This window comes from Agelaius tricolor, unplaced genomic scaffold (assembly GCF_023055355.1).
Source record: "Agelaius tricolor isolate 1412-34295 unplaced genomic scaffold, bAgeTri1.0.p SCAF_26, whole genome shotgun sequence".
Lineage (NCBI taxonomy): Eukaryota > Metazoa > Chordata > Aves > Passeriformes > Icteridae > Agelaius > Agelaius tricolor.
Genome location: NW_027269286.1, coordinates 8437494 through 8464339, shown reverse-complemented (window position 1 = coordinate 8464339; position 26846 = coordinate 8437494). Strand labels below are relative to the sequence as shown.

The 26846-nt window shown below is 36.0% G+C and overlaps 1 long non-coding RNA gene across 1 annotated transcript in view; it reads right to left on the bottom strand.

Annotated features, from left to right (window-relative positions):
- Nucleotides 1-26846, bottom strand: part of LOC139600296 (uncharacterized) — a 77443-nt gene that overhangs the window by 15122 nt on the left and 35475 nt on the right. Inside the window, exon 2 of the long non-coding RNA XR_011682473.1 lies at nucleotides 16707-16779. This is a non-coding gene — a long non-coding RNA (uncharacterized lncRNA). The remainder of the gene's footprint in view (nucleotides 1-16706; nucleotides 16780-26846) is intronic.

Genomic DNA, 26846 nt, shown 5'->3' with positions numbered 1-26846 from the left:
TTACTGCCCAGAGACACATTGTCAAGCTGTGTCACGCCATCCACCTTCGCCAGGTGTTAAGTCAAATTCACAAATTGCATGCAAAGGAAAATAAAATTTAAAAATCTAAGTATGCTTAATTATGTGGTCAAAAGATCACTTTGTGCTCTCTCTGAATTTCAAAACATCCTCCTTGATTTTCTAGGGCTTCGGACACATTCTGATCTCTAGTGTAATAATTTGACCACTATATTAGAAAAATATTTTTCTCTCATAAGTCAAAACAAAGCAAAAAACCTAGAAAATTATTTATATTCTAAACAAGAAAAATATTTCTGATAAGGGATGTGCGGATAATTACTACAGCTAAGAGAACACAGAAAACCTGACTAACAGCTATTTGTTTGTTTTGCATTGAAATTCTACCAATTCTTCTGTGTAGCATAAATTTCCATGGAGCTGCTTGCATCTTGTTTTGAATCAATGTCTCTGCTGAAGCTTCAGTCTCCAGAACAGGGTTGGAATGCAGAAGTGTTTAGAATAGGACGCCCCTCACTGAAAAGCGAGTAGTTCAAGGGAAAAATTTGCTAATTTCTTTTATGAGCATTTGACTCATGCTGAACACAAATGCCATAGGAAAATCAGAATCTGATTGCATTTCATCAGTGACAAACAAATTTAAAAACTCAGTAAGATTGTTCAAGTCACACAAATCTGTGCAGTTACAATCACAGCTCCGGAAACTGAACATCCCATTCTTACTATTGTTTTTTCTTGGTTTTTTTTTCCTTGTAAATGTTCTCTAGATAGTACTGTCATACTCATACTGAAGTGTCATCCTTCCTATCTTGCAGTGGCTCAAGAAATTCATACTTAAGATGACTTTCAGGCATAATTTACTCAAGATGTGAAAGTTGGTTTTTACTCTGAAGGCACATCACCAAGAGGAGAAAAGGTTCTGGACATGGTGTTGACTGAATAAAACAGATGTACAAGCAAAAATAATTGAACTCACTTTCTCACAGTTGTCTTGACTCTACAGTACTATCAAAAACTACAAAGTAGAGCATCTAAGTACAAATTGAGTATTTGTCGCAATAAAAATTTATATTTTCTTTAATCTTCCCATGAGACACTGTGACTGAGACTGATCCTGAAAAAGTTCGCAACAAGTAATGCTTGCTTCACCTTCTACATCAACATTCTCCAGATGAATGGGTCAGACATCATCACTGAACTCAGGTTACAAATATGTAAAGATGTCAGAAAGTCTTCCTTGTTCTTCAATTCTTCCTATGTATGCACTGACTTTATATAAATACAGATATGTACACACAACATTTTGGTTCCTTATTCTTTTCACAGAAGGCATACAAAATAAGGGGCCTGCAAGATCAGAAGTCCAGAACACCAAGATGTACTGCATGAGGCATCAAAAATTTTTAGTGCTGTTTGGAAAACTACCAGTCCTTGGAATGAGCTTCATATCCAACCCAAAATTTTCACTCATGTGTGTCGAAAAATCAACATTCCCCTTCCTATCTCAGTAACACTGAGAAAAAAAAAGTCAAACTGCTGATAAAAGCCTATGGATATAGATACTCACCAGTACACACCAGTTTTCATATATCACTGTCAACAATTCATTTAAAACCATTATATGATTTAGAATGAGATCTAGGTTTGAGTTTCTGTTGGTACCTCTGTACCCATCCAGTGGCTTCAGACCATTGCTTGAAAAACAGATGTTTTGGTGGTTTAGGAGGTGTGTTTGGGGATTGTGGGTTGTTTGGGCTTTTTTGTTCCTGGTGGAGTTTTTTCAACTCAACCTTCTATTTCATATTATCTGAAGAAAAATCTGATTTTCCTTGGCACGGCCCTTACAAGACAATAATTAAAATATTATGGATCTGAACATCCTGGATCTGAACACTATTAACCACAGCACTCTGGGGTTTGTATTGCCCATTATCATATGCTCATCCATAGATGTGTCAGCCTCTGTCCTTACAAATTCCTTTAAGGTCATGGTTAAAAAATGCAAGTAAGAGCAAGGGAGAAAGAAGGGGAAAAATATGTTTTTACCCAATACTGGGAAGAGTCAATTTTGTTTGCAGCATCAGATCATATAGCTTAGAAAGCACTAATTTAATGGTCTGCATCCAATGTGCTCTGTTCCTTATAATCCAGGCAAGTTTGTTCTCTGGTATACCCTAGAGGGTTTTCTCACCATGTGAAGAGAGAAATAAATTTTATAGGCAATACATCCTTCCCATAAAATACCTGAACTACCTCATTTACATCTGAGCAATGATGAAAGACAGAAGGAGCTGGCCACTTACACCACATATGGTATCACTTCTGAGGAAATCTCTTTTTCAGGTACTATCATTATCCCTAAATTTCTACATTTAAGAAGCACCTGGCCATTCTGTGTAAATGTTGATGATGGTCTCAGCTTTGGCAGTTATCAGTAACCTGTAATGAAAGTGAAATCTTCAGGTGGCTCAAATGAGTCTGATGAATATTTAGTCTGGAAGAGGAAATCAAAAGCTAAAAATAGCAATATTTAAGGATTGGAAATTCCAGGAAATATAGAAGCATTGCTCAAATCACTCTAGATGCAAAAATTGTAGAAAAGCATTGAAAAAAATCTCTCACTTTTTAGTACTTTCAAAGGATCTCAATAGTTGACTAGGATGCCAGTGTAGGAGAAATACATAAACCTCAGAATATGCCTTTTGCAAAGAACTTGCATTCAGAGAGACAGCCAGAAATGAGAAAATAAAAATGAGATACTGGGGAATAAAAAACTGTACTTCTGACACTTCTATCACCTTAGATCTGTCTGGACATGATAGCGAGATAAATTTTAACGACATGATTGAAAAAAAAAGGAGAAATGACCAAATATGGGAAATGATTATGGGAAGCACCTAATCATAAAGATAGTAGAAGAAATCTGGCACTTGATTAAAAATCTGTTTGAGGCTGGTTTTGTGTACCAATTGATAGCAGGTGTCAACTACACTTTACTGAATGTAAAGATCATTTGTGGGGTGGGGAAGGATCGTGGAAGGGTTTTGAAGGTGAAGCCAAGCAGCTTGTGTTTGAAGTGTCAGAAAAGCAGTAGCTAGTGAAGGAAGGTGTGGAGAGAGGTGAAATGGTTGAAATGACAGGCCAGGAAAATGATCTTTGCAGAAGCTAAGATTGCATTTGTCAAAGGAAGAAGGAAAAAAGGGTGTTTCGGAAGCTGAGACGTGAGATATTTCAGCTGTGGAGATAGATAGCAAAGCCACTTCTTAGATATGGTCTGTAAAAAGAATCTGTGAAAACTAGACACTACATGAAAGGGATGATTTAGAAAGTGGATTCAATCAAACAGGATAATCATCATTCTAGATGTCACCATTACCTAAGGAAAAATTCTTCCAAAACAAAAATGGCTGAATTTTCAATAACCAGTGACTGTTCATCACTATAAAGTCCCTTTGAAATATACTTAGCTTTGCTGGGTTTCTATATGCTGGTTTTCTGCATTTCTATTTCCTCTATCACTATTTTTCCTTCCTTTGTCATCACTTTTAAAGTGTAGTCAGATGCAAAGTATGAGTGATTTGCAGTGCTTGTGCATGACAAAATGCAGTTTTATGATGAAAAACTTAAGCACTTTCTAGCAAACACATAATTTAGGGCTGAGTGCTGATGCCATAGCTTTGCAGCCAGGAGTTCAGTCACTGGCATCTCAGGTCAATAGCTACAGGAAGTTCTAGATGCTTCCTGTGTGTAGTAGCATTTGGTGTTTAATACTTCAGCAGACACCAGAATCTCTGATAGTAGGCACTGAATTAATTGTGTTGTGGTGTCCAAAAGGATTAGCTAGATAGATTTTAAGACCAGAGACATGTGATCTGAAAATCACTGGGAATCAGCACTGCTGTTTCTAATGAGCAGGAAGTTTTTTGGATAACAGATCTACTAATTTCACTCAGATACTCAGAATGATCAGAATATCACAAGAACAGAATCTATCAGCTTTTAATATAGTTACTGGAATCTTGGGCACATGTGAATGAGTAAAACACAAAGTAAACCAAAATAGTTACATGAATTTTCCATAAGGTTTAGAACGGTTTTAGTGACATCTTCAAGAGACTGAGGTCTCCCTGATACTGGATTTATGTCTCTCTACCATGAACTGTGATCCTTTATCAGAACAACACAGGAGTCCCATTTAGATTAGATTCCTGTCCAAAACTTGCCATATACCTTTCCATATGATATACTTCTGCAGCAATTTGTAACGTATTTCATTAGCATTTAGATATAGCTGTGGGTTCAGTTTCTGAATTTTCAAATGAAACAAACTATATTAATACTTCATGTTCCTCTTCTTTCACAGCCCTTTATGTGCTGGCCATTGACAAAATGTGACAAAGAAAGGAGATTATTAAGGGGAAGTGTTCAGGACTAGCTTCTTTTTCAAGTGGCATGAATATCTAGGGGACTGTTGTTTTAAAAAGGGTTTATTTTTCACCAAAATTTCTAATAATATAGTTAACCAGCTTTTGTATTAACCCAGTATTTAATTCTGGGTTACATAGTTTATCAACAACGGGCAAACCGAAATTTTTAGGTCAAACTGTTTGGTGACTACATATTATATAGAGAGATTGATGCATAGCTGTCACTAGCAGCCCGGTTTAATGAATGATATCCTTCTGGAAAAAGCTCCAATTTTTCATATTGATTGAATGAATACTACTGAGGATATCAAACTTCAAGTACTACTGAGGTATATTACTTCAAATTTCAGCACAAAACTCTGAATTCAGATATGCTTTTGGGAGAGGCCTTGTTTTACTTTAGTATTTCTAGCTGGAAATTTTAAGTATTGCAGTACTTCCTGGAGCATCTTCATACCTTGCAAAATTATATGAACAAAGTGGGTCTCAGATCTTGTTTGGTCTCTGGAAGGAAGACCAATAGACTAAGCCAATAGTCTAGGCATATTTATTCACTGAAAAAGTGCCCTAAAAAAATGTTTGATTCTGATCCTGGACATCTGCATAAAACAGTTGAGTTTCTTATAGAGCAGTTCATCTCTGCACTGATTAGATGACTAGCCTAAACCTCAAGTCTGAGAAAGAGCATTCCCACTTTATTCAACTGAAATTCAAAGTATCAATTTAGATAAATTTCTGAGTTATCTGTCTAAATATCAGTGACAGCTAGAGGAACAAATAAAGTCAAGGATTTATTTTCTAGACCAGCCCATACTAAGGAAATAATTTACCTGAAAGTAATTTTTATTGTGTAAGGGCAAGAAGGAGAAAATTCTTATTCTGTTTTTAGAAAGAGCCAGGGAAAAAAATAACAGCATTTCTCCAGCCTTAAGAGAAGAATTTGACCCAAAAACTTTGAATCTTAATCCATTCTTTGATCATTGATTAAATTCCTCATTATAAGTGATCGTGTCTTCATTTGTCTGAGGAATGCTTGGGATTCCCTGTTCCAGCATTCCACAGAAAGATTTTTATTCTGTTGTATATTTTTATTTTATTAGCACATAAATACGCAACACTACTCTAAGTTGTAGTTGAGAATACAAGATTTTTATTTATCATCTTCCACGGCAGTTGTGCTCTAGAAAATGCCCCCAGTTACCAACATTGAAAAAAGATGAAAGTCAGTCATTCCAGTTCATGCAGTCCAATATAAAGGGACTGGATGTGCTCTCTATTGAATGAAATAACACTGGGAGAGAGAAGGGACTATGTTCTTATGTGCCATGACATAATTCAAGTGATATGCTTCTAGAATCCATCCTTTAGTTGTTTTCTTGGGTGTTTTGGGCAAAAGGAGCAGGTTGGCTTGGGGTTTGGTTTGTGAGGGTTTGGGGTTTTTTCTGGAGTTTTTAAAATCTTTCATGTCAGCATGGTTTCTATACTTTTGAAAAGGATAGTGGAGCTGGGGTGAGAAATTATGTGTATTTCCTTCTTATATTTAAACTGCTTTGACTTTATCTTCAGTCCTTTTTTGGTCTTTTGATAAGCATCTTTCCTGACTTGCTTGATATCTATTCTAAGCACTGAAATGATTGATCACAAAGTATTTCAAATATGCGGTGTTTGGAGAATGTAATATCTAGTACTCTTTTAATAAAACCAATACACACAACACAGGTTTTATCTGACACTAATGCATTTTTAAATCCTTGGACTCATCAATATGATTGTAGCTAAAATACTACTAAAATGTATTTGGCACTCTCTCCTCATGTAGCTGGCAGGAGTAGGCTGGCTGTACACAGACCCCTTGGCCTTCCTTTTCCTCTGCCTATTTTTGCAGATGAGTCAACCTTTGATGCTGACTGAGAGTAGAGCTGGCAATTGCTGGGCCCAGATGCCACACTCGGGGCTCCAAGTCCTGAACAGAAGGATTTGTAGCTGGCTGCTGCCATGTGCTACTTTAGATTCACTGTCTATAACCTGGAGGGTTTATATATAATTTGCCTGCTGCCGCCTTGGTCATTGGTATCCATGAGACGTTCAGTGTTGCCTGGCTAAGACTGAGCCTACAGCCCACAGCTTGTGCATGTCCAGCTTTGTGCTCTACATTTTCCACTCCTGTCACACAGCAAATGTGTGCACTGGGTGGAAGAATAATTCTCATGCCAAACATGCACACAAGCAGCGGACAGAAAGTTTCTCAGGAAACAGAAAATTCTGTGAAGTCTTTCCATAAAGTCACACATTTTGGATGTCTGAATGCAAGTCATTTCTTCCAAAACAAATCTTTGTGCCAGTATAGTAATTCAGGTTGAGGATCTATAAATGTCCTTGAGATAAATAATTTTTTTAAGGAGGTTGATATTCACCTTTTTGAACGACTACATAAGAAAAAAATAAAAAAGAAGACACTTTCTTTATAATCAAAAAAGTTATTGATTTTGAAATAGGCAAGCTGGAAAAATAGCCAAAGGTCTCTCTAATGCACTCTTACAAGAACTTCAAAATACATAATACCTCTTTGAGTTAACTGGGTATCTAATAATTTCTCCACTTGTGGATCAGTTACCACAGCAGCCACCATATATATAAAAACTACTACAATCATAAACCTTGCTTTTATGGAGATTATATAATTGTGTTATCAGGGAGATTGGGGACAAGGAGACCATATATTTTACCATTAGTATGTTCAGTGCAATCCTATATTCAGTACAAAAAAAATCCTATTTGTTTTGGCTTTTTTGTTTTCCCCCAAGTCCCCTAACCAGGTTCTTTTAGTAGATTTGATTGTGCAAATAATACTCCCAATTATGTTTGTAGTAAGAAGTAGACACTTGAGTAAAAGACAAAGAAGCAGGCCCTAGATTTGTGAAATGGAGCATTCTATAGAGGAAAGAGGCAGCACAGGAAAAGAGGCATTAGCAAGTGAAAATCTGTAAGAAATGAGTTAAAAGTTGAATAAAGCCCTATGGGATGTAGCAGTGAAGGCCAAAGGAATATAAACTAAAAGTTTGCCAGTGACACCAAACTGGGAGAAGTTGTCGATGCTCTCAAGGGCAAAGAGGCCCTGCAGAGAGATGTGCACAAATCAGAGGCTGGGGAATCACCAAGCATTTGAAGTCCAACAAGGGCAAGTGCCGGATTCTGCACCTGGGATGGGGCAACCCTGGATGTACAGACAGACTGGGGAATGAGAGGCTGGAGAGCAGTGCCATAGAAAGGGACCTGGGGGTCCTGGTCAATGGCAATTTGAACATGAGTCAGCAGTGCCCTGGCAGCCAGGAGGGCCAGCCCTGTCCTGGGGGCACCAGGCACAGCATGGCCAGCAGGCAAGGGAGGGGATTGTCCTGCTCTGCTCTGAGCTGGGGCAGCCGCTCCTCAAGGGCTGTGTGCAGTTTTGGGTCCTGTTTAGGGCCAGGAACTGGACTTGATGATCCTGATGGTTCCCTTCCAACTCAGCATATTCTATGATTTTATGATTTTATGATTTCTGTTCCTTGGCAGAAACTGAAAAATCCTGAGGTGTCTGGCTCCACAAAGAAATGGTTCAAAAAGCCTGTGCTTTCCCTCATGTTCATAGCATGATGTCTGATACATTTTCCATAGCATACTAGAGGCAACTAAACTATCACTCAGTGATATGAACAACATAGGACCCAAATTTCTGCACTGAGACAATATTTTCCATGCTGATGCCTAGTCCTTTGAATAAAAAATACATTAAACAAAATGTTCAGTATAAATTTGACAGCAGGTATGATTCTTTTTCTGGTTCAGACAAAGAATAGCTATTTAACAAGAATTTTGACCAAATTCAATGACTTCCCTAAAGTGTAGCTCATAAGAAGGCTTATTTGCATGCATTAGATTAACTGTCTTTGTTTTTCATGTTAAAGAAATCAGATTCTTTCTTCAGCTTTCACAAAATCCAAATTGATATTATGCCATATATTCTGTTATTAGCTATTACTTTATTTGTAGCTCAAGACTCTAAAAACAGATAGGATTTAAACACAGAACTGAATAGTTGCATTAACGTTATATATTTTCAATCAGGTAATCTGTATCAGATATAGAGATAGAGAAAGACATGGGAGGAATATGAGGAGTACGATAGGCAGCCTGGAATTTCAGTACTGCAGCTGGTATTTTGTAAGCATCACAGCAAAAAGGAGATTTAAAGGAGGTATTAAAGTAGAATGGCAAAGAGGCTTATCTGATTGATTTTGTCTTTTTCTTTCCTCTTTCACTTCAGTTTACATGAGGCACAATATCATTAAGATCTGTGAAAAGGAGTTTTCAGAACCATTACACATAATAGATGCATATGGCAAAGCTGAAAAATGAATACTTGTGAACAGTAACAATACATGGACTGTTAGTGCTTGTCTTGCCTGTGCACATCCAACAGCTGTACTGCAGAGCAGCACTAATTAATTCAGAATCATTCAATGCATCTTCAACTGCTATAACTAACATGAATGTTAGTCATTCTTCCCGATGATGCCGTCGAAGGCAATGGTGAGGGTTAATTATTGCTGTCTGAAATATATCTGTCCAGAAATAATTTGGCTGTATAATTATTAGAATGTAAAATCAGGTTTTTTTCAGATGAGGTTTTTGGTGAGTCAACACTGTCTGAAAAATAAAAATTTTTTAACATAAACAAGTACAAGAACGTTTCTCAAATAGTGTCCATTTATTCTCATGTGCCTATTCTTAGGTGTCTCCTTTTCTAATTTTGAAGCTTTGGGTTATTTCTTTGTTCCTTTTTTTTTTCTTTAGGATGTGTGTTCTGTCTGCAAGCTACAGAGAAAACACTGAAGAGTCCATTCATTCTTTTTTCTTATGACTCATCATGGCTGTTGATATGGATTACAAGAATGAAATCTGAAATAATGGGTTTTTTTTGTTATTGTACAACAGGAATGCTATACTTTCAAAATGTAAGAATTGCAGAATTTTGAAGAATTCTGTTTTGGGGGGATAGAATGTAAGAAAATAAAGATGGGGCAGAAGGTAATCTTGCCCCTGAGGAGTTGCAGCTGTACTAACTACCAAAGATTAGGAACAGCCTGCCCTTGATAGGCCACGGCTGTGACTAGTAAGGAAGAGTGCTATAAAAGAGTGGGTTAGCTGCTCCAGAGGAGAGTTGGTGTTTGTTAGATGTACTGTGAAGAAAAAGGAGTCAGTGCTGCAAGGAGTTGCCTGTGAGACATCACCAAGAAGGTATGGAATTTTTGTAACAAGATGACAACACTCTGTCAGGCTCAAATATATGACATGACATATAATACAAAGGACATGTAACCTCAGTCATTTTCAGAATTACTTCAAATGGCTTTAGTCCCTGGGTTTTTTTTCACAGAATTTCGTTTTAACCTTTATGGGTATGTATGTGGCCTGTATTTAGATACATATATACCTATGTGCTGGAATGTTTACATAATTGTGGGTGTGTCTGTGTGCATGCCCAGATATATATATATATATATATGTGAGTGTGTATATGTGTGCGTGTGTCTATATACATGCATGGGACACATATGTGTGTAGATTTGCATATCTTCATGTTTACCTCTCTGACTCATGAGGGGATAGATATTCCCTGTCAGCTTTGGCCGCCTTATTTCTGGTGTACCATAAACATATTAGAAAACAAGTCTTCCTCATGAAAAAGAAACCAAAAAGACACAAAAAGCTGGTGGAGCTAGCACAGCATCCCTAAACACAACCTACTGCATATAAGGAAACTTCAGACTTGTTGCTACATAACAGATCTCCTGGTCAGATTCCTACAGGCTAGGAAGAGATACAGATACAAATCCAAGAGTATGTATGACATTGGATCAAACCATCTCAGACTGAAATGAATGTAAAACAGTACCTTGAAATGCAAAAAAGTAGGTCATCAAGTTTTCTGTCTTTTATTATTGAGGTGTCAACTTGTCATTTCTCAGGAGATTTCTGCTGTTTTCTCTTAAAAAGCCTCTTTCCTTTTCAGAGGCCAGTCTTTTTAATGTGCCTAATACAACAAAAAGTTTTCTTTTACAGTAAGAGTAAACTGCCTTCAAAGTCAGATTGGGTTGAATCAAGTTGGATGAAGAACAACAGGTGTACTTGCAAGGTTCTTAAGAACTGGTAAATGTGAATCCAGAACTAAACCTGTGTCATGAGGAAGTCTTGTGAAATGTTTTTGAATTTTGTAGAATCCCAAAGGGCAGGCCTTTGCACATCTGAGAAGTTAGCCTCAGTGACTAGCCGATGCTTTCAACATATTCAAGAAGTTCTATATTTACAAAGGAGTTTAACTGAGAAGGAAAAATGTAGAAAATGTAAACAAAATGAATAGTGATGTTGAACATTGCATGCTGTAATTTTCTATTCTAATATCAAGTTGAACCACAGGATATTTTAGTTCTACTGCAAGAAAAAAAAATCAAAATCCTGAATGAAAATAACAACAACAAAAAGGCAGAACAAATAAAAAGTCCCTGAAGAACTTGTGTCTCAAACCACTTAGTGTTTTTAAAGTAAATATTCCAAACTTTAAAGGGAAAAGGAGAGGAAATTCAGATGAGGATTGAAGAAGTTGATTAGATGTAACTAAAGGCAGAGCCACTCTGTGAACAGGAAATAAAGACAGAGGTATATTGAGAAAGCATCACCTGAGAATATCAAAAGTAGCAAAACTCTGAATTAGAAGAGCCACAGGATAAAGCAGAGCAGTACTACAACCCATCCACAGTTGCTTAAGAGAGCCTTTCAGAAATTTATTCAGCTACCACTCAGGCCAGAAGTGAGACAGATTATTTCACAAGAAACCAATGGAGACAAGCATAGTTCAGGACTATTATTTTGTGCTTAAAACATATCTAAAACATTGTTGCCAGCTGATCCATAACTGCCATCTGAATGTTTTTCAAAATACTACACAAGTCAAAATAATTGTTTGATTGCAAGTCACCACTGCTATGCTGCTTGTTGATTGCCTAAAGCTCCAGATGATGCAACTGGTGCAAGAGAGAGGGGTGAAAGAGATGCCAAGTCCTTGCTGCTGACACTCCTGGAAGAAGAATCTTGTTCCATTTCTTGTATTAAAGGTGGCAGAAACTACCAGCAATCAGTGCTGATTATTTTGTGGGGGCTCTGACTAAGAGTGTGATTGCTCAGTGAAAACAGGGGAATTATCGAGTGGATTAAATTTTGGAATAGATATAAATGTTTACACTTTAATACAGCTAAATATTGCAGCCACCACTTAACACATAATCTGTTGGTTAAATCAAAATCTGTGCTAGGGAGACAATTTACTAATTAATTGTTTAAATCATATAACTGCTTCTGGATAATAATGGAGTAGTTTTTTAATCCTGTGTAAAGAAAGAAGATTTCATTTAAATCTTTCTATAAGGAAACCATAGACATTGTAGAAAGAGTATCATTGAAAGTAACCTTAAAAGTTCCTTTAGTTCCAACCCCCTCACCATGACCAGGGACATCACCTACCAGATCATGTTGCTCAGAGTACTGTCCAACCTGGCCTGGAACACTTCCAGTGACAGAGCATTTATAACATTTACAAATTATGTTTTTGATGCATAGAAGTTACATTTTTATTTTGCAAATTGAGTGTACAGGTAAATTAACATCGATCATAGTAGAGGTTCCATATTTTTTGTGAAAACATACCAAGCCAAAACCAGAGAAGTTTATGAAATTAAACATTACTTTTTTGTCTAAATTACAAACTGTGATGAGTCTCTGTTAAATGTATTTCTTAACCACCATAGAGTGAATCAAGGAGGTGTGTGTCCTGGTGTATAATGAAGTTTTACAAGTGTCTTGAAATCAAACTCTAATCATTCTCTCTTCTTGGAGTTGCATTTTAATAGGTAGTATCATTGACATTAACAGAAATAGATGTCTACCTGGTCAAATAGCATTAAACAGACATAGCAGATGACTAAAATCTTATTTGGATTACTTTATTTTTCTCAGCTTTAGTGTGGCTACCATTAATAATCTTAGCATAATTCTAATGATATTTAATTTTTAGCTTTTTAGAACCCCATTTCCTAAAGTCACATAAAATATCAGCTTTAAAATAATAAGAAAATAATTTCTAATTTTTGTATTTGAGAAGAAGGTATTAATAAGTCAAATAAATCCTGAAGATCTGCAGGACAATAGATCTCCAAAATTATTCTTTAAACACTTTGTGATAATAAATATACCTTAAAATCTTTTTGCATCCAATTCATGATTCTAAGATAATTATGTTTGGATTAGTTCAATCATAAATTGCCAGTTGCTGATATTAGCAACTAGCAGGCTAAGAATCAGAATAGCTATGACATTAAAATTTTCAGGATCTTAGGTAAAGAACCAGATACTTTTGAGACTATATATGAAAGCCAATATCTTCAAAAAGATATTTTTGAAAAGTTTCAAGCAGCAGTTTGAAGCTTTTTTCAGAAGAGAACAAAAGACACTTTGATCTCCAGATGATGCTTCTATCAGTAGTAGCTACAAAAAAATGATTATACAAATAGCATATTTCATTATTGTGACATAGCAGTTGCAGAATTATTTTACATGTCTGTTATAACTAAAGACAAATTGTAAAAAGAGAATGTAAAATGTAATTTTTGAAACTTTCAGAAGAGTTTTTATGGAATTTTAGAATAGTTATTTATTCTCAGGAAGAATTTTCTTCCTTGTTTTCACAGAATTTCTCTGGGAAGACAGCTTTTTATTCTACTGCACAACTATCTTGTGTAAAATGCTTGGACTATTTCATCTCATGACCAATTTATAAGCTGTAGGTGACTACCATAGATAACACTTTAAGGTAGCTGAAGGTCTCTCTTAAGATCAATAGTTAAGGGCCAAGACAGACTTAAGCTCAATATTACCTCTTTTTATAAATAGAAAAAATTCCATCCTCAATTGTTCTCCTACTGCTTCAAGAATTATGTGCAATTCTTCTGTTAGTAAAAAGATTTAGGAATATAACTCCCTGCATGCTGAGATGAAGATTTGCCACTAAAGTCTAATTTGATTTATCAATCAGCCAATTAGTGTATTATTAAAAATTCACTGCAGGGTCAATCTCTTGTTGATTTACATAATTAAGTTATCTGCTTTCTAAGCTAGGGTGCTTGGTAACCAGTAAAGTCTGTAGGCCAAATTCTACCCTCCCCTTTCTACACAACTTTACAGCAAAGGGTTGTCTCATAGACTTTGGCAGAAATACTCACATAAGTAACATGCCTCATAAATATCATTGTCTATGAAACAAGAGCAGCACAGTAGAATGATTCTAGAGAGACCCTAATTTCCATAAAGGCATTAAAAGAAGGGCCTGAACACAAAGGAAGAAGAACCTTTCTTTTCTCCAAGTAGATTCAAATTAATATATGATGCTATGCAGTAATGTCAGTTTGTAATTTTAAATTCTAGCTACTTTTCATGACAGTTAACATGAAACTTAATTTGAAATTGTTGACCAGAAATGAGACTTTCAGAAGAGTGAAGGTATAAAGGTATTATGGAGAAATTACATAAAATTTGAATCATGCAGAATTTAATACAAGTACCTAAAGACATATAGGACTAACAGAGAAATACTTTTTATTTTGACATGTCTGGAACTCATTTTAAATCTTGAAATATTATTTTTGCTCAGTTCCATGTAAATTGAAACTGCAATGGAAGTTTCCATAAAGTTCAACAAAATTTCAAGTGACCAGAAACTTCATTTTCTAAAGCTTAAAGTACCAGATCTGGCAAATTCATTGTTTTGTGTATGTTCCAGTGCTTTCAGTGGAAACAAAGTATGATAAACACAAAACACTTCAAAAAACTGCTCCCCACAATTACTGTGTCAGGTCTTTGCTGGTGCATCTCACCTGCTAAAGATGAACAAAAAATATTGATGTCAAGAAGTACTGAATATGTTGAAAAAATACCATACAAAGAGGTGTAAGTTCATCAGAAACTTACGTAATGCAGTGAAAACTTCTGACTTTTTTTTTTTTTTACTAAATGCAGACTTTTGCAAACCTTGATGATCAGATGATTCTCAAATCACAAGATGTACTATAAATACTCATTAATTGGGATCATAAATTGAAAACAAGGATGTTTCTTTGGTTTTTATGCTATTTTTAAATTGAGATACTTGAAGAAATAAACTTTTAAGAAAAAAGTTTTTTAAATACTGAGATATTCAGGAAACAATGGTTAGTTTCTCCAATGAATCATATCAAAGAGCTACCTTTGGTTAATGGTTGTACTCCATTTTCTTAGAGGTTTTTTCCAATGCAAGAAATTCTACATGTATGATTCCAGAATTCTATATAAAGGATCCTTTTTTGTGCATTTCACGCTTCCCACAGATATGCCATGAGAAATAAAACAGCACTTAAAAAGATTTTTAAAAATTTACTATTTGAATTAGTCATAGATATTGCTGAAAAAAACCCCAAACAAAACAACAAAAACCAAGAGAATTATTTATCATAAGTTGCTTCCTAAATAGCATCTTAAATACTACCCACAAAATTAGTTTAATTTGTTGAGTTTTTTGTTGAGTTTTTTGTTGAGTTTTCTGAGGATGCCACTTAATAGCTTGCTGTAACTCTCCTTTATGCTGAGGATTCTGTTAGTTCTTTAATAATGTCCTTTATTTTGAACTTAAAAGGCTAAGGTGACCTTCTGTTGAAAATCAAGGAAGTTCTGCTTATTTGAAAAGGACAGAGAGGAAAAAAATTCAAATTGCACTATAAATTTAGGAGGTTGTGGATAACAGTAACAAAACCTGTATGATTGTTTAGGTCTTTCTTTCAAATATATTATTTCAATTTTTTTTTACTTCAAATCATTAAGACCCACCAGATGAGACAGGGAAAGAAGGAATTTTTAAGGGAAAGTTGGGGCATTCCTTAAAGGTCTGCCTAGATGTCTACGTATTTCAACTGGAACAGAATAAATGATTGACATTCATAATAAATACATTGGAATACAAGACTTTGACCTGTAATTCATTAGAAATTATATTATGATAAGTGGCATATCCACAGCTAGCTCATATACCACCCAGACATGCCAATATTTTTGCCCTACAAATTCCAAATGGAATGAATTTTAATATGTAATATATAAAAAAAAATTCAGAAAATCATAAGAAACTGATAATTCTTGCTGCTGTTGCTGACAAGAATGGGACTGTGAGCCTTTTACTCAAAAACATTTAAAAACCAAATTTGTCAGCAGCTATAAGCTGAAGAGATCCATTTAAAAGTGACATATGAAACTTAAAACAGAAAACTTGAAGAGTAAAAAAGAATGAAAGTTGTGAACACTAACCTTTCTGTTATGAATATTAACAACTGATACATAAGCACACATAGAAACTGATGCAAGGCTCTGAAATTAGTGCTTTTTTTTCTTTTATGTTAGCAGAAAAGATGTTGCTTTCTTTCTCAATAGTTTGGAGATTAGTCCAAAAGATAATGCTCAAGACTGCACATATCAGCATGTTGATTATTTTTCCTGTCCAGAAATACATTATGTGGCTTATAGCATCATCCCTGCAATGTATGAATACAGGACACATTCTCATTTAGAACAGTGGAGGTTAACTTACTTAAACATAATTGTCCTTACCTGCTAGTCTGAAAGAGCTCAAAATGATTTAACTGAACACTGTCAGTGACAGAATTATGCACCTATTGCTGTTTCTGTAATTTGATGCACAAAGCATTTTCCAGATAATCCAGAAGGAGTAATTGTCACAAGAAATTTGTGGCCAAAGGCCAAACAAATATGTAGAAAGTGAACATGAAAGTCATCTACCACATGTAAGTTTACTGTGAGCTGCACAGCTGAGATATAATGTTCTCTGCCAAACAAAAATTCCTTCCAAAAAAAGTATCCTGTCTTCAGTAATGGGCCGACTTGAAAGCTTAGGCAAAAGCATAAAACAGGCCAAACTACAAGGCAAGTATACAGCATGTCTCAGTGATCTATAATGTCAGTAATTCTGCAAGACAGAGATACCATCATGTTCAAGTAGCACTAAAAATATCATCTGACAGATGAGGCACAAGAGAGGCAATAGTGGAAGTGAGTCCTAGATTTGGCTTAGCATCCAGAACTTTTTTGGCTGAAGTCTTTTGAAAGTGTCCTGTGATTGTAAATGCTCACCTCAAAGGCTGCCAAGAGCAGGAGCACTCCACGTTAGCCAACAATAAAGTCCATCTCCTTGCACTTTTCTCATCTGAGGAAAGGAGAATAAGAGTCTTAATTTTTGTGGGTTTTTTACTGGGAAGTAGAAAGACAAGATTAAACTTTGTGAAAATATGACATTTAAATACATCTAAAGAGTAATCAATATCATAAATGGCTACAGTTCATTACCCTTTGAGTTAATTAAGTTAATTTATTTCAAATCCCAATGCCCTGTCTAACTCATTCTCTGCTAAGTAGATCCTGTAGTGATAGGACAAGGAGTTGTGGTTTTAAACTAAAAGGTGGTAGATTCAGACTAGATATGTTGAAGAAATTTTTACAGTGGGGAAACACTGGACTAGGTTATCCAGAGGATTTCTACATATCCCATCTATGGAAACATTGAGGACCAGGTTGAATGGGACTCTGATCAACCTGATCAAGTTGAAGATGTTCCTGCCAATTGCAGTGTGTTGAGGACTAGATTAACTGTAAAGGTCTCTTCTAACCCAAACCACTCTACGGTTCTGTGAAATGTAGGTTGTACTGATGGATGGGAAACTATGACACTTGGTGTAGTTACTTACAGTGATCATTACAGGTGTGACTTAGTCCCCAAAGGCTGAATATTCCTGCAATAAATATACTTTGTGTCAGACCCTGCCTGTATGGTTTGAAGTGTATTTTAGCTTCTGTAGTATATGAAGAGAATGTTTCCATAGATGACTGTTTGTAATGTGCCCCTACAGTGTGTCCACCAACAACACATGGATTCAGGTAAAATTCAAACAGTAGATGTATGACAAAATAGTGTTCCAGTATTTATTTCACCTACCTACATGGAATGATTTAAAGTATACTAAACTTTTGACTTAAAAAGTTCTTCATAGCAGAATAACATTCTCAGAAGCTATCCAATCTTAAAACCTCAGTATATATCTCCCAGTTAGTCATCAGATTGCAATTAGTGCAATTAGACTCTATTGTGCCCATAGCTGGTGCTAATTTATGCTGCTTTAGAGAGTATAAAACCATGTCACTAATGTTTAATTAGAAGGGAAGGGTAGATAGGTGGAGATATTAAAGAATTACAGTGCCATTAACAGAACAGATACATAGAAGTAAAAAAGATCATCTGCCACATCAGCAAGGCAGCATTTCACTATACCTTAAGAATCCTACTGAGAACTCCAGAGACACTGGGTCTGAAAAATGCATGCCAAGGGGATCACAGCAGGGTACCAACATTGCTGCCTCCACTCCTTTCAGACTTGGGCTGCACGTGGTAATGCGGACTTGAGCACCATGATGCCATTAGTGCTTGGGGTAGGGTTCAGAGAGCCACAGAGCCTAGAGCTCCAGGGAAAATGGGACTTGAAAAAGTTATTGTAAGGAGATCATGACAGGATTCCTACACTGTTATCTTCACATTTAATATAGGTCACCAGTGGTATTAGCTGAAGTTATATGAAGATAGGGCAAGATCACTTGACTTGTTTACCATAGACAGAGACTGAAGGGAGATGAGTTTGCAGGCTGCAGTTTCCTCACAAGAGTAAGGGCTGGGGTACAAGCCAATATCTCCTCATTGGTGATCAGAAAGTAAACATGAGTGAATGGTCTGAAGTTGTGTAAGGGGAGATTTAGGGAAAGGTTCTTCATACACAATGTGGCTGGGTGCTGGGAGACATTCCCCAAAGAAAAGATTGTGGCACCAGACCTGCAAGATTTTAAGATGCATTTGGACAATGCTTTCAGACATGTGGCATCATTCTTGGGGGGATTCTTCACAGGGTCAGGAGTTGGACTTTGATGGTCTTGGTGTGTCCCTTACCATTCAGATACTCTTTGATTCTATGGTCCTAAATAAAACCCACCAGGTTTTTGATGGATATTAGATGGGCAAGTTTTGCTCTTCCCACCTATTAGTATCAGAAGATCCAGACTACAAATCTATAGGATATAATTTGGTTCAGATTTAGACTACTCTTTTTAAAATAATTTCCCCAGTAACAAAGTATTTTTTAGAATATAAGTGATATCTTATTACCCAGTTCAGTTTGAGGGATATATATTTTATAGGTTGTTAATATACATCAACAAGATTTTCTTTCTGTAGGAATATTCTGGATTTACTGTATTACTTGGCTGAAACAAAAACTCCAAATATGTTGATTTCTACAAGTTGTAGCAATGTTATTTCTAATCTTACATATTTACAGCTTTAGCTCCTCTTTTATAGCAGCATCAATTCCTCACAGAGCAGCTCCCAATAACTAACTGGATTTGCAAGCTAACCAATGTATTTATGTTAGCAAAGAGAGCCAACTGCCTGTAGTCTGACAAATCATAAAAGGAACTGTGGCATGCTCTTAAATTACAATAAAAAAACTTATCTATCAAATGGAAAATTGTAATGCTTGCTGATATTTTCAGCTAAAATAAACAGTAGCACACCCCCTTGATCTCACCAGCCATTTTCTCTAAGTACCTACAAAGCAAAATTATACACCAATCTGAGAAGTGCAGAACAGTGTGTGTGAAATACTGCAATCAAGTCTTCTATGCCTACATACCATCTTTTACAAAATGCCCATTTGAAAATCACTGATTTTCAGTCAAAAAAAGATGTAATTTAAGGGACCTGATGTTTGAAATTTTCCCACTTATATATGTGACACAAATGCCATTTGAATAAAAGAAGTTATGGCAGGGAAGGGAGAGGAGAGGAGAGGAGAGGGTGAAGGCAAAGTGGGAAAATGAGAAAGAAGGAGAAGAAAAGGGGAAGTCAGGAACAGGCTCTCAATCTCCTGTCCTGTGAGGACGACTGTCCAAGAACTTATATGGGATCTAAAGCCCTAGATTTCATCTCCTGAACAGTCATTCAATCTGTGGTTCTTGTGATTTTTTTAATACCCAAACCTTATGATTTTAATTTTAGTTTAAATTAATGAAAGCATTTCACTCTACAAAATTAATTGCCAACAAAAATAGGAAAATACTATTTGGCTTTCAGAAGCCAGACTAGATTTCATGTTTTTGTCGGGATTTTTGTAGGTACAATATTCTCAACTGAAATTGTGCCATATGGGTGTGTAAAAAATAATTTTTTTCACAACAGATTTTAATAAAGAGCAAGATAAAAAAAATCCCTATGTAAAAACCATCAAATTGTGTACTTTGAACCTTGTCTTTTTTGGCAAAAAAATTAATTGTTCAGTGAAAAGATATTAATCCCACCCATCACCTTTTTTCCCTATGCTTAAATATTAATTTCTGTAAAGAGACATTATTTAAACACAAACCTTATTCATACTGTGACAAAAAAATTGGAAAAAAATCTGAGTTGATTTATAGTTTTATTTTCTTATTATAATTGAAGCTGTTTGTTCGTTTGTTTACTTTTTGGCACTTAATTCTGAATGCTGCAAACATATTATATTACTTCTCATTTTCATGTTCTAGCAGCTTTAGAATGGCAGACTTACGGTTTCTGTCCAGCTAAGGTAAAGTATGCACAGCTGTATTCCTTATTGGAAAGAACTCTAAATTCAACACTAAAACCTGTCAAAGTTTTCCCTTCTGTAACTGGATGATCTTTGATGACTGGTGAAATTACAAAAGTCTCACCTCTGTGCTGCTGTGTGTGCCTTTCTGTTACTCCGAGGTGGTTTTCTTCCTGGAATGACTGCACAGACCAATTGCACATCACATATGCAGTAAGGCTCACGTCTTAACCCTGCTGGATGTGCATTTCACTTCTGCCACATGATGTAATAAATCCTTTTTTATTTTTTAATTGACATATCTTCTATGTTTGGTTTAAACAGGTTTTTCATAGCCTCTTGTTTTCTGATTGAGGGAAGATTCCCTGAGTTTGTTATATTTCCAAAGACAAAGAGAGATAGGGAAGTTTAATTTGCCAGTGTAGAGCAAAGCACTCTGGAGTTGCTCAATCATCTTAACAGAACTTCTTTGCCCAGAGGATTTATTAATTTTTTGTCAATGGCATAGCATGCTTTGTGCATGGAGGCCATTTAAATGAAAGTCTGGAACTAGATATGGCATACCTGAAGCTGGTTTCAGCTTGAAATAATGATTTATGTAGTAGCATTTATCTCATCTAAATTTGCCTGCCAAAAAGTTGAGCAAAAGCCCAAGATAATTTTCAAGATTTCTTCTAATGCTAATGAAAGAGACAGGTGCCGTCATAGGGCAATTATCCCTACCATCATTTTGGCCAGCTGTGTAGCACTCTTGGAAATGCTGGTCTGTCTGTTGCCTGTGGAATTATTCTGGAGGGCTAGTTTGCCATTGGCTGGCTAATTTAACATACACAGTGAATTGTTCTTTGCTTTAAAAATTCATTATACATATCTCAAGGTAGGATGTCTTATCTCTGGCTTGTTTCTAAGAAGAAAGTGTTGAAATGTTCAAGTGCCCTGGGTGAGTTTTTTGGGATTTGCTTTTGGTTCTTGATCCTGGCTTTAAATCAGCAGGAGAGTACACCTGTACACACCCAGCTGTATGGGTATATGTGTGCTCTTTACATATGAGTGACTGTTTTGTTCTTATGCCTCTGAAGCCAGTTGAAGGACAAAGCACATACTGAAAGATTAAATAAACATGAGACTAGATATTGGGCTGCAGCAGGGCTGAGCTGGCACCAAAAACCTCTAACAACTAGCTCATACCAGACATTGTGCTTTCACACAGGAGGAATCTCAGGAAATATACAGCTGTCATGAAGTCTCTTTCATCATCCCCAGTCTCTAGAAATGGAGAAGGTCTGAAACTGTCCATAAGCACAGTGTTTATGACTACCAACCCTGTCCAGTAAAGTCACGCACAGCCAAGGTCTGTTCTGAGTTGCCTGCATGTGTGCTGGGAGCTTGGATTGTGCAGCTGGTTATATTTGATGGAAAACAATATTGTATAAATACCTAAATTCTAAATGAACACTTTATCTGCTCTTACAAAATAAATTTGATTTGCACTCAATTAATGACACAAGTGTGCTTCACTGAAAAGTATCTTAATCCAGTAAGTGTTGTGCTATCTTCCATAAAAGTAAAATAAATATGTTTTCCTTGAGATGCTGAAGTAATAAAAAAGCAGCATATTCTCCAGTCAAATAATTTAAGTCTTTTAGGTCTTTTCTTGTCTCCCATGAGTTCTCTACCACTTTATCAAAGAAAAGAACAGAGAGAAAAAATAACTCAGAGGAAAAGAAGAAAAGAATCATTGCTTACCAGCTTAGCAATTATAAAAAAAAAAAAAGAAAAAAAGAGAGTATCAGATAAATTTTCTTATTGCTAACAGTAGCAAAAATCCCCAGAGGAAAGTGTTTTAATGCCATCCCTAAAAGAGAAAAAAGCCTGAGCCAGCAGCTTGGTATTACAATACTTTTTAAGGTTTCTCTAGGGAGGCTAAGGAAGAGAAAATATATATATACAGTGGTGGTGAAGAAGGCCTAGACTTTGATCTAATGCAAATTCTAGTTCAAGTTAACTAGTTAAATCTCCTCAGATACTTTCATCCTGGAGAATTCCTGAGTACTAGTGTGCAAGAGTAAAATATAGAAAAATTTAGAGCAAAACATGTCACACAAAAATGTTGTCCCATCAGGAGCCTTAGGGAGGCCTTGTGTTTCCAGAAGCAGAGCTTCTCCTGTGATTCCAGGTGCTAAATGGGGAAGGAAACACTATGAGTACTGTCTCATTTGAAAAGTGTAAGCTGCTTTCTGTTCTGGCAATTGCAGGTTCCCTTTGAAAAAGCAGATAAGCAAACTGCCCCTTAATTCATGGTACATAAATTGCAAAATCACCACATCAACCTCCTTAATGCAAGCAAAAATTCTGTGATTTTTGCCAGCAAAAATTTATGGTAGACAAACTACATTACCTCACAGCAAAACATGAAATTACTTAATCCTCAAAGTCTGTTCCTCTTCCTTGGTTATAAAAAGATGACCATATTAATGGAATTTATTCTGGTTCTGGTTCATAATAATTGAAGTGCAACATTTTTCAGATGCAGGGGCCAGAGGTTGGGCATATCTGTGAATTGACTCCTCAAGTTTAAATATTCAGCATGCCAGATATGAAGGACAATAACCCCACAGTAAAGGCATTAACAATTAGAAATTGTTAATGAAATTTTGCAGCTCTGAAGTACGCAGAGATTCAATCAAAAGCTAGTTTCTCAAATACTTTTGGGATGGGATGAGAAAAAGAAACAGCAATTTACAAGAAAGGAAGAAAACCTGTGAAGTTTAGCTATCCAGTTGCATTTTAGAGATGTAGAAAGTATTAAATACATGGAAAAGCTTTATGGGATATTAGAGGATTATTTAGGTGTTTGCTTCCTGATGATAACATTGGTTATGACACTGAATCATTATAGATATATCGATGCAATAATATCACAAGATTGCCTGATAAACACTGCAGATATATTATTTATACTGTTGGATGCTGTGCAAGCAGCTTTTTGGTTAGCTGGAAATTAAAGCAAACTCCTCAGAATATAGAATCTTGAAGAAATTCAGGTGGAGATAAACAATGTTAAGATAAAGGAAACGAAAGAACCTGATTTAAGTTCAGAGGACAAACAAGCACATCCATACATAAACAAAAGTAGGCATGCAGTCACACTCAAGAGACTTAATAGATGAAACATGGAGGAGGGAAAATAGAAGGCTGCAGTTCAGTGAAGATCCTTAATTGATTAGAATGCCTACTGCAGTAAGAGACAACTGGAGGAATCAATTAAATATTACAGATGAGTTATGGCAAGCATAAAACTCTTAAATAATCAAGTGAAGGTAAAAAAAAAAATAGACAAGTGAAACAGTTCCAAGATAATGAGATATACTAAAGGTCTTCTTTTTGTGTCATGCAGAGGCAAAAGTTTTCTTTCTCCACACATTGCACTTGTTGTATTAAATGCTTCACTTCTTTGTGGAAATTAAAAGAGCACATTAAAACAACTGTGAATATTCAATATGACCAGCACGTTCAAGTGTGTCAGGAAGGGGTGTGCCATGTCTCTAGCTCAGTCTGCTGGTCGTGAGAGGAGGAAAAGACTTTCAAGTGAAATATGGTTTAACAAATTTGCATAATAAGATTCCATATCACTCCCTCATACAGAAGCCATAAATTTCTTCAAGCTGGCTATAAGTTAACCTAACACAGTTATACACTAACCACTGACGTTTTAGATAGAAGTAACTTGTTGCAAGCTTTAATAAATTCTCATGGCTCTCAAAAGGGATTGGCAGGCATTTGTAACTGAGGTAGAGACTCAGTGGAGGTTGTAACCAAGTTGTTTAGAGACCCTGTAAGCCCCAGGTAATTTCATCATGTTGTAAATGAGTTCTCAGGACTTATGGAAGCCTATTTTGAAGAATATTGGTTTACATAAACTGCTGCAGGTATGTTCAGGTTGAAGAGAATCTCAGAATATTTTGGATTGGAAGGGATTTCTGAAGTAAAATTGCACAAACACAGGAATATATGTACAGTTATACTGTATTCTATTATAGTAAAATAATAAAATGGTTTAACCCACAATATATTCCAAGGTTGTAATTTCACTTATCCCAGAGCATTTCAAAAGCCACAGTGAAATTACAAGACTTGTCTTACAATAACTTACATTCATATATTATTTTGGATTTTGGGGTTTTTTACCTTAGAAGATTGAAGAGCACCTTAGAAGCCACCTTCAGCTTTCTGTGAGTATTTACTTCTCTGAAGAGAATACTTGAAAATGTTTTTAATATCATCATATAGCTATTTAATCTTTAGCTGCAGTCAATCTGTATCTTCTGTTTAAAAAGCAGGACACCACCAATGACAACATGAAAAGTCACACTGATCTTGATTTGTGTGAAGGTTTACCTCATTTCCAGCAATTTTAAATGAACACAAACTAAGGGGAAAGTAGTTTTTAAGTTTCTGAAAGAAACTCTTAAATAGCACACACATAGTTTCTCAGGATGAAGGTCAAATGCACCACCTGAATACTGACCCTCAACAAGGTAAGATAAGTATGAAACTTTACCCTTTTACTTTTGTGACAGTGATTATGCTGCTGTCTGTGAGTAGACAGAACAAAAATTAAATATTATTTATCATTTTCTACTCCTTTGTGCACATAAACACACTCACCTCACAAACACGAAGAGTAGTCTATACATGTGGATCACTTGAGCAGATATAAGTGGGGGAAGAAAGCCATCACTGTGAGGGTGATCAAACACTGGAACAAGCTGCCTGGAAAGGCTGGTTGTAGGAACATATTCCTCAGACAAAAAAAACCTCAACTAGAATGGGCCCTGGTCAACCAAGCCTAGCTGAACCCCCTACCTTCTTTGGAACAAGAGTGAAAGTAGAACAGCTCTGTTGGTTCTTCCCAAACTAAATGATTCTGTAATTCTATGATTATGTAAATCATAAATCCTACTTAGTGTGAAAACCTCTTCCGTACTGGGAAAAAAACCCAGCCTTCTCAAAGAAAAATAATTTTTCTGAAATTCTGCAAGAAGATGTAGCTCAAGGAAAATGCAGCTTTCCACGTGATCTCCTTCCAGGTGACTCCTCAGTGTGATTTCTTCCAAGTCCTGAAAAAGTACTACAAGGAAAAGCTGAAACCCTTTTATGAATGACAACACATGTACACTGTCCTAAGCAAGATCCTGTGAACAGTTTTCAACACCTTTCACAAGTCTATTTTAGACAGGCACTAGGATCCTTAGTAACCTGCCACTGGAATTATTTACCTGTCCCTTTATAGCTAGTCGTTTTCACCTTCATGACCCCAACGACTTTATCCCTTGTACAAGACTCAGTAAAAACTTCAAAAAATAACTGAAAGCCTCTATTTTCTATAATTCCAACTCAGAGCAGTACTATTCACACAAAAAGGTAGGAAAAGATGACTACTTTCATGGATTTATGTCCCCATCTCAGGGTGAATAATGTTTCTTGATAATCAGTAAATTCAGTTAATGCAGGCTTTTGCAGCTACTGAGGTAACTGTGGATCCAACCATTTTCTGAAGGTTTCTTTGGGAGAACTCAGATATTAAGGAGAAGAAGGAAACCATAAGGAAATGTGTTAGAACTACTGAAGCATAATGAATAGGTTGTGATATTCTGACTGCATTTTTCCCAGTCTACACAAAAATAGCAATGCCAAGGCTGTGCTTTAAAATGGAAAAGTGTGAAGTGATTGCCAAAACCACCAAATCTGTCTATGGCAGCAAAACATTGTTTAAATTCCAGAGCAAATATTGCAACATGGTAGAAATTTTCATATTGCTTCTCTAGTGAGGGAAGGAGCAAAGAACACATAGCAATGAATTATTGCAAGGTTCTTCAAGACAGGCTTACAAAGGTAAATAAGAAATATAGTTTCTACTGACTAATGATCATTGTCCTGAACAATCCTACCATGTACCTATTAGCACCATCAAACACCTAGGAAGTATAATTATATATATATATATATATGCTCACATACACAGATATATCTATATGGTAATTCCTAGTCACAAATTTAGTAGAAATTGGTCTGGAATTAAAAAAAAAAAAAAAAAGAATAAAAAAGAATAAAAGACGTTAAAGTTACTTGATGTAATACAAGCATACTCATATATGAAGTCAATAGGACTATATACACACATGCACACTTAGAAACATAGGAGTTTCCTCCTTAAAAAAACAGGAATGGAGTAAAGTGCCTCCTTCCCACAGAGCTGCCTGAATAGCAAAAGGTGCTTACAAACTGGATATACCAATAAACTAGGAGATGCTAATCCACTGGACTCTTGCTGCAAATCTGCAGGTTATAAATGGTCTGCAAGGGATTCCTTTTCCTTAACTAAGCTTTTCTGTAAAAAGCTTAGTTTCAGTCTGTCATCATTAATGACCACTGAATGGTCAGTCACCATTCATTAATTTTGGGCTTTTAATTCCAGATACCAAAAGAAAGTAGAAGCTGTGTTTCCCTGATATTGCAGCTATTCCCAAGGACTATGCATGGGAAGAAGGAGCATAAGTACCTTCTTATACCAAATGCCAGCTTTGCCCTCCTTAAAGTGCACTAAAGA